The following is a 9,860-nucleotide window of genomic DNA, read 5'->3' on the forward strand; positions in this document are numbered from 1 at the left end:
ATCTTTCTTTATGATGATATTTCAACCATATGTGGAACATTCTTAGACATGTCCATCATATTGTCTCCTTGAGTGGCCTCCTGTTACGTCCCAACACTCTTTACCATTCCAATACAATTCGAATTCCAAATTAGAATATGATTTGTGTGTGCTCTTTTACTGTCATATGATGGTCACACACATCTTACTGTAAGTAAATATATATAAAAAAAAAATAGAGGAAAGAGTAAAAAAAAAAAGAGTAAAACAAGAAAAAAAAAGTTTTTGTGTGTGTGTGTGTGTGTGTGTGTGTGTGTGTGTGTGTGTTTTCTGTGTATGAATAAAAATGTACCAATGTATATCCACTGGTTGTGTCTTTTGTGTTCATCAAGTGAAAAGGTTTGTGAGGGGGGGAACCACAAGCAACATTACTTACCAGTTTTGGAAATGTTGTTTTGAATTTATTGCACCAGTGTTTTAGACTATGTTGTAGTGTGTGTGATTTTGAGGGCTTGTGTGTCCTGTCTGAGGGCAAAGTTTGGTTTTTCAGCAAGAGTGAATGGTTTTGAGTGTAGAGCTTCATTTTGACCTGAAAATAGGATGTTTGGGGAATTGGGTGAGACGTTATGGATTTGTGTTTATAGTTGAGAATACGAGGCATAGTTTCAAGAAATGTGTTTAAGCAATCGAGAAAAACTGTAATAAATACCATCAAATCCTCTCAAAATACAAAAGAAAAAATATTATTGAACAAAAATATATTACATTGGTTTTACTAGGGTGGAGGAAGTTCCATTTTCAGGTGTTTTCATTTCTTACAATTCTTAAACTTTCCTTTATCTTTAATTGGCAAGTACATTGTGTAAGATTAAGTTTCGGGGTTTCGCGCCAAGATGTCGTCTGTGTAGCTGTACCGTTTCTGTCTCGCATAAACTTTTGTGCAAAACTTAATCTATTTTTTCCTTCCTTGATTTTTTGCGTTACTTGTACAATTGTATTTATGTTTTGACGGATTTTACAACGTTATTAAGCTGAAATTAACAACATTTGCCTTTTGGGACTGAATTGAACATCTGTCGCGGCCTACCGAGTGCGTTGATTGAAACCGATTGAAACACGCGCTGCCGAAACATAACCTGAGACAAATGGAAGGAATGGCGGAAAGTGTGAAGCCGAAGCGTGTGCATAATTATGCTAAAATCACCCCCGAAGTCGAAGAGGATTTAAGTATGGATTGTTTACCATCTTCAGACACCCTGATCAACAGCCCTCTTCCGAAGATACGACGGCAAGTATCTGAGCCCAATACGGATATAGCCTACTAAATGATATTCTGAAGGCGATTGAGAGGCTGGGAAAAAAGCAAGATGATTTCATGGAGAAGTTACTGGAAATTGAAAGGTCTGTTGCATCTAATACGACCCTGATATCCCAACTCACCACTAAAGTTGATTCAGTTGCCGACAAAACGGAGAGGGCTGTAGCTAAAACTAACGATCTAGGTGTTCAAGTAGCGGCTGTGATCACTGAAAACAAACAACTGTGGGAAAAAGTCGACGAACTGGAGGCATATAAAAGACGGTGGAATTTGAAAATGTCTGGTATTCCAGAGGAAACAGGTAGTGATGTTACGTCTGACACCGACGCTCCGAAGCTTGCTTCAAACTCGAACGGTCCTTGCAATGAACCACTGCTTCGGAGCTTGTATCATTACGTCACTAGTCACGTGAAAATGACTTCTGAAGCAAACACACTGGTTCACTCCTGTAGTGAACCACCTGACTGCTTTGACAGCCCAATCCAGTGTTGACAGGTTTGAAACCTGGCAGCTGTATTTCTTATAAAAGTGAAGCCAAACCATGGCAACACCGTGGGTTGTAGTAGTCGGTAAATATTATTTCTGAATAAAAACCATACCATTAAATTAACACTTTGTCTAAGCCTTCTGCATGTACCCAAAGCACACCCTCTGCCACATTTTTTTATTTATTTTTATTATTAATTAGAAAACATATGAACATTGTTACATAAAAACATGCATCAAAGACAGAAACTTCAAAAACTATACAAGTACAACCAGTTACACAAGCATATCCTTTTCAACATACAAAAATATCAGTCCCACCAGTTAACAAGTTATAGAGTTCATGCTTCCCACAGCTAAACAAGATAAAGCTTTCACACATGACACTGCCCTGCTAAAAAAAAACTAGAAACCATTTCCAAAATTCTATTGGATTTAGTGGTTTTCATGGGGATTTTATTGGTTGTAATGGAAATTATAGTGGTCTCTGTGGGTCATACTGATATGTGTTGGGTTCTATTGGTGGGGGCATTAAATCCTAATGGAATATGTCCCAAACACACTACAAAAAATAATTCTATAGTGGTTTAAATGGTAAAAGCCAGTGGTTCCTAAAGGTATTTTAATAGAAACCATTAGAATTTATTTGATGGTTTCCAACTTTTTTTAAGCTGTACTGATTTTCTGTCCTTGTCTAAAGAAATAATTACACACACACATCATGCTTGATGTTTTATTATCAAGGTGAACACATGAAATTCATCAGTATCTGTAAAATTCACCTACATAAATGAGTTTCACAGCACTAACACTGTTTCGGATTTGATCGCCTCGGTAAACACGTAATAAACGGGGCGTTAACATATAAGCCTTGCATTTTATGGTTGTCAGCTTTGTTGCATTACATTTATTTCACCAGGAGATGGTGCTGCAATTTCTATCTGAATGAAGCTTCGAGTAATGAACCATTTTCGACACAATTGTATCAGAAAGCAATAATGCTTCGAAACGCTTCATTTGGCCATCACTAGAAACAGGAGAAAATGTGAAAATGATCGCAATTTGGATATTTTTTCTCGAATCTCGCCGGGACTGAAAGACGTTCTTCAGACTTCCATTGATGTCGCACACAGAATCGGCCCGAGAGAAGGAGGCGCGAGTCCTCGGCGGATTATCGTGCAGTTTTTGCCACGCACGCATCGGGATCGCATCTGGATGGACGCGAAAAACTCTGAAGTCCTCAAACAGAAAGGCATCAAAATAACAGAAGATCTGACACAACGGGCGAGGGAGGCACGGAATAAACTGTGGCCGCTGGTAAGTCAAGCCAGGAAAGATGGAAAACGAGCTGGTTCAAGGGATCGGTTGCCATTATTGATGGAAAGAAGATAACAGTGGATAATATGTGAATCATGTTAACATTTGCCCTCCCTTGCCTATCCTTTGGTGGACCACCCCCCCCCCCCCCCCACCCCAAAAAAAAGAAAAAAAAGTGACATTGAACCTTTTAAAATTAAAAAAAATATATGTAGAATTCTTTTCTCCAAATTCTAGCCATTTTGCCCTTGATCTGATGAATGCACCTTTGGCATTTTCTGCATAAAGAACATCAAGAGTTTCCTTCAATAAATACAACTTCTCCTTGTCCTGTTCACTGGGAGATGACAAACATAAAATATTATTAATTTCCTTTATGATCGCTGAGCTTCTCGACTCCTTTGCCTTAGAAAGTTGTTTACCAAACTGTATAGAAAAGTTTCGGCACTCATATTTAAAAAAGTTCCCACTTTGCAATAGCAGAGTCTGACTCAACTTTACATTTTTCGATAATATTCTTAATGCCTGAACAATATGAAGGAAGTTGCAAAAACGAAGTATTCATTTTCCAGTATCCTGGTCGTCTCTGGAAACGGTTACGAACCTCAGATATTTCAAGATCAATACAGGCATGATCAGTTAGAGGGGCAGGAGAAATAGTACAGGAGCTATTAAAAGAACCTAGGCGGTCAGATATAAGCCAAAGGTCTATTCTAGATTTTTGTGACATGTCTGCTTTAAATCATGTAAATGACGAGATACTGTTACCATGGACGTGTCTGTAAGCATCCAACAAAGAAAGGCTGCTACAAAAATCATTTATAACTAAATTAAGGCGATTAACATTAAGTCTTGGGGGGAATCTATCTAAATGCAGATCAGGGGCTTCGTTGAAATCCCCTCCCACAATAAAGGTTGCTGAAGGAAATTTAAAGCAAGTAATTTTGTAGATAAAGTTTGGAAAAGAGTATGGTTTAAGTTAGAGCTGTTAAAGCCATATACGTTACATAAAATAACAGCTTCTCCAGACTGAACAACAGCTATTATCCATCTGCCCTCTAAAGAGAAGTGTGACTCAAGAATTTTACCACTAAAATTATGGTTAAATAAAATTACAACTCCACCTGAATGAGTAGACCCATGTGAAAATAAAGTTTTACCTCCCCACTGTGTTGACCAAAAGGACTCATCATTAACACTAGAATGAGTTTCGTGTAGAAAATAAATATCTCTTCTTTTAGAATTACAAAATAAAAATAAAGCTTTTCGTTTAGTAAGATCGCGAATCCCCCGAACATTAAGTGAAAAACAAGAAATATTAAAAGACATAGGAACAAACAAAAAAAGAACAATCTGCCCTGTAGGGCAAAGAGTTAACTATGCGAGAAGGAACATAGTGCAAAACTTATCTCTTTGACCTTCCATATCAAGCTTAAAATGGTTTAGAGGATATCAAGACCTATCAAATAACTAATAGGCCAACAATCAATAGGAAATACCATGAGAAAACAAAAGGACACCATCTTTGCAAAGAGGTTACAGCCCTGCTTTCATCTAGAAAAAAGACGAGGTGAGTTAAAAAGGACTTCAACCCTAAATATAAATGGTAATTTGACTTCTGATGAAGGCAAAATTTCAAAGTTTGTATCTGACTTTTACCAGCAACTTTATACGTCTTCTTTTCATTCTGAAATTTCGAATACATTTTTCTTGAAGGTGGAGCCATTTATTTCATCTATAAGTGAAGATAGTCATGCTGTTTGTGAGGGAGAGATAACTGTGGAAGAACTGGACATTATAATTACTAAGACCCCACTTACAGTTTTTTTCAGTCGCTAACAAGCGTTTGTCCAGCCAGTGTTCACATTTTCAAAACTCTAAACACAATTAGCACAGCATCGGCCTTTTGTGGCCATACCATTCACACATTTCTTGTCGTTTTCACACAATATGCAGTCAGTGAACACATTTCCATAATGCTTAAATTTTCTTACAGTTTTTTTCAATTGCTTACACACTAAAATTAAACTTTTCCCACAATTAGCAAAACCTTACACTCAAGGAGCAAAACACAAGGCTAGATTTGCACAACTGGAAGCACATTGTCAGCTTCACACTATTTGCAAAACATTACACACAGTGATTTGCAAAACACTTAACACACTTGTATACATCAGACACAGAAGTATATCATAATGTCACTTCCTTGCAATTCCAAAGCACTGACTGTCAAATTACCACACCTTTGAGCCAATCTGTTAAACACAGCCATCAGGTACACAAACACATGATTGCAAAATTGTAGACACACCAATCAGGTTTAAGCACTATAAAATGTGATAAAATATATAAAATATAATCAATGTCCCTGGGCAACATGGGGGTAACATAACCCTTTGCGCTGCCATTTCACAGCATGGGGTTCACCTCCGTAATGAAATGCACCAGATGCAATACACTGTTATCAATAACTTTGTTATGTATTTTATATACTTAAAGTGAAGAATAAGACGACACAGACACGTGTCTCTCGACACTTTCGTGTCTCTCGTGTCTGTGTCGTCTTATTCTTCACTTTACTGTAAGTATATAAAATACATAAAGTCGACTCCGCAGCTGTGCAAGGATAGAATCGACATTCAAGACGGTTCTTCCCGCGTTGTCTTGCTAATGAGGATATTGCTTGTGATGTTGATGAAATTCTCTGGCCAGATCCAGCTAGGCGAAGAGATCATGTATATTATGTTTACTGTAGTATTTTCTGTACAATATTGTCTTTTTTTCAGATTATTTTTTGGTTGTTGTTGTTTACTGTAATTTTAACCTGTACTGGATACAGTATTTTACATTTGTCTGTTGTTTGCTGAGCTAACAGTGTTATGCACACTACTGTTGTAACATGAAAACTGGGACATGTTTTGTTGTGATTCTCCATGTTGACATGTTGACTGATTTGGGTATATGGAGAGAAATAAATGATATTTTCCTCAGTCTGCAGCATTGGTCTTGTGTAGTGTTTGGTGAACTATTGTATAGTTGCACTTTCTGTGTACTTCATTTACAGTACTCTAATCACTGAGAATTAGACTTGCTAAACGTGTTTTAGGTTAGCAACAGCAGTGTGTAACTGGTTCAAAAAGATTGAAGTCATATGAAATGTGTGTGTTTCGTCTGGTAACAAAATATTGTTTTTATAAATTTGTGTATAGTTTTGACAAAAATGTTCCATTTTGCAAATGATCTAAAGTGTTGTGCTACTTTGGTGTAGGGTTGTGTTAATTGTGTGTAGTGTTTTGACAAACCGGGCCCTGTTTTCAAAATTGTGCTTAAGCAACTGAAAAAAACTGTAACAGACAATCTATACCTCCCAACAAAATTATGGATTGTTTTTGTAGTATTTACAAATGTTAACACACAACATCCCACAATAGCAAAAACAATATTCCAAACCTTAGATACAGTATGGACTGCATATATTTACTGTATTTACCATTTACATGAAACTTTTACCATTTTTGTAAATTTCATGATTTTAGCAAAATGTGATTTTGATTGCTAGCAAAATGTGTTGCTTTTGAACAATGTCATGAAGAAACAAGCTTTTCGAGTCCATATGCATCTTCCTGGAGTAATGATGCTGAAAATTCAGCTTTTCATTACAGGAATAAATGACATTTTACACAATTTATTACATGGCATACATATTTTTAAACAGAAATCAGTTATTTCAAATTGTACTAATATTTTACAATATGAAAGTTTATAAAAACCTCTGCTTCTGCAATGATATCAGTTCAAAAACAATATATCAGTGAGAAAGTCAAGGAGCTACAACGACAATATGTCCAGGTATAGTGTAGTATATTCAATTCAATGTCCAGTGGTATAAGCTTTGCACTTTGCAAGTAGGTAACCTACACAGTACAGTATAGTATACAGTAATGACATGATTTACATAATCTTTGTTTTGAAAGTTATGGAATTGGAGGCCAACAGGCCCCTCATGAATTCATATACATAGATGAGGCAGGATTCAATCTGGCCAAAAGGCGTCGACCTGGACGAAATGTAATGTGGAGGTGGAAGGTTTATGACCATCAGACACATGAGCAGATGTCCCTCCTTGAAGCCATGGATGCTGGCTCCAAGGGTGGATCCGACATACCAAGCAGTTTTATCCCAGGTGCATCGCCTTGGATGATATCAGATGTGATCTTGATGAAAACATGTGGCCTAACCCTGAAGATCGCAGAGATTAGATACAGTAATTTTATGTTTTTTTTTGTCCCCTTTTTTTTTGCTGTTGTTTTTTTGTTCACAATGCTCTTGTGAGTTTAATGGATATTTTGTTCACTGTAAGCAATACTGTAAAACTTTTTCTGTTCTATCAAACCGTGTTTCTACTGTACCTCCTGTAGTAAACAGTAAAGGAATAAAAACTAATTTGCTTTTTACTGGAATGATTATGAATGTGACTGTACTGTACATGTGGACATACAGTTCCCAACCAAGAAATTTAGTGTAAAACGGTGAATTGCACGTTTTGCATGCAAATACCTGTAAAACTGAAACATAAAAGTCTATGCAGTTTTAGAAATGTCAACAATAGCCAGTATTTTGAAACCTGGTGTACTTTGATTGACTGCATGTACCTTGTGAAGTGAAAACAAGTGTTATTCTTTGACAGAATTATTTCATTTTGAGTCAGATTTCCAGTGTTTTGGTAAAGTTAGTGTGTGCGCAGAGAAACATGTTTTCTGTTTTGAAATGAAGAGTTAGTATATATTTAACAAAATGTGTTTTTGAGAAGACAATTAACCATTTGGCCAATTGTGTTTTGTAGGTGTGAGTCTGTGTTAAGAGTTTAGAAAAAGTATCTGAAGTATGGGTAAGCGCTTGTTAGCGATTGAAAAAAACTGTAATAAGAGTCCGGGCCCTGACGGGTTACCATTTGAATTTTATCGATCATTTTGGAGTGATATTAAATAATTGATTTTAGATTTTTTTAAAGAATGTTTAGATCAAGGGGAATTATCCGCATCGATGAAGCAAGGTCTTATTACCTTAATCCCTAAACCAAATAAAGATAAAACATTTTTAGATAATTGGCACCCTATAACGTTGCTTAATTCTGATTACAAAATATTAGCTGCAGTATTCGCTAGGAGACTAAAACCCTGTTAAGAAGAAGTTGTCTCTCACACACAATCTGGCTTCATGAAAGGTCGACACATTTCAAACAATATGCGTCTTGTTTTGGATCTTTTAGATTACTCTGAGTTGGTTAATGATGATGCACTTATCTTGTTCCTAGATTTCTACAAGGCATTCGATACAGTAGAGCATACCTTCATGTATGATACTTTACGACGATTTGGCTTTGGTCCAAAATTTCTGAAAACTGTACAGACCCTGTATAAAGACATCAATAGTAATGTATCCTTGTCTAGTGGGACTTCACCACGGTTTGTCATTGAGAGAGGCATCAGGCAAGGCTGCCCTATTTCTCCATTTTTGTTTTTGTTGGTTGCGGAGCTTCTCAACCTTTATATAGTGAATTGTTTGAATATTGAAGGGATCCAAATAAAAGACCAAACTATTTTAACCAGTCAACTGGCAGATGATACATGCATCTTCCTGAAGGATAAAAGACAGGTCCCCATTATATTAGAGGCATTCAAACTTTTTTCAGATGCCTCTGGCCTAAATCAGAGATTATGACAATTCATCATTCTGCTATCCCAGATATATGTGGAATTAAGGTAAAGGAAAAGGTTAGGTATCTTGGTATTATAATCAATAAATGTCCACATGAAAGAGTTGAAAATAATTTTTCTACGTGCTTACATAAAGCAAAAATGGTTTTTAATTGCTGGTCTCAGAGAAATCTGTCTATGGACGTGTTCTGCTTTCTAAGGCTGAGGGAGTATCGAGGCTGGTATATCCGGCTCTCTCCTTGTATGTTAGCTCTAAAATGTGCTCAGATATTGATAGGGCCATATTTAAGTTCATTTGGAAAAACAGAACTGAATATATAAAGCGAAAAACGATTATCAGAACTCTTTCAGAGGGTGGGCTTAACGTTCTTGATTTCAGTACTCTTAATACTATTTTTAAAATCAACTGGATAAAACATTGCTTGGCCCATAATATTTCTATATGGTTTTACATCCCCAATTTGTTTTTTGAAAAGTGTGGAGGATTAAACTTTTTATTATCATGTGACTTCAAATGTAGTAAACTTCCCATCAAATTATCTAATTTTCACAAGCCATCACTAGATGCATGGAAAATAGCCTTTAAACATAATTTCTCCCCACACTCTTGTATAATATGGAATAACCAAAATGTATTATCTAAAAGAAAAAGTATATATAAAAAAGAATGGTTTGATAAAGGAATTATTTTTATTTCTGACTTACTAAATTGTAATGGTGAGATTTATTCTTATGAACAATTTCTTGCTCTCTTGGGTATTGAATCTCCATGTAGAGATTACAATTTGGTTGTTAAAAATATCTCCATTAAATTGCTTCAGCTTGTGAAAGCACATCTCAGTTACAACTCAGTGTTACGGCTGACTCCTAAACTTATTATAGGAGGTGTTAATTTTTTGGATATGAAGTGTAATAACTCTTACATCAGAAAGTGTCTTAATCAAGATATCAGCTGTTACCCAAAAGCAATTCAGAAATGGAAACAATTTTTTTCAACTGAGACAATCTGGTCAGCAAGTAATACATTTTTACTGCCAAATAAG

The sequence above is a fragment of the Scardinius erythrophthalmus genome (assembly GCF_964197995.2).
Source record: "Scardinius erythrophthalmus genome assembly, chromosome: 17".
NCBI classification, from domain to species: Eukaryota; Metazoa; Chordata; class Actinopteri; order Cypriniformes; family Leuciscidae; genus Scardinius; species Scardinius erythrophthalmus.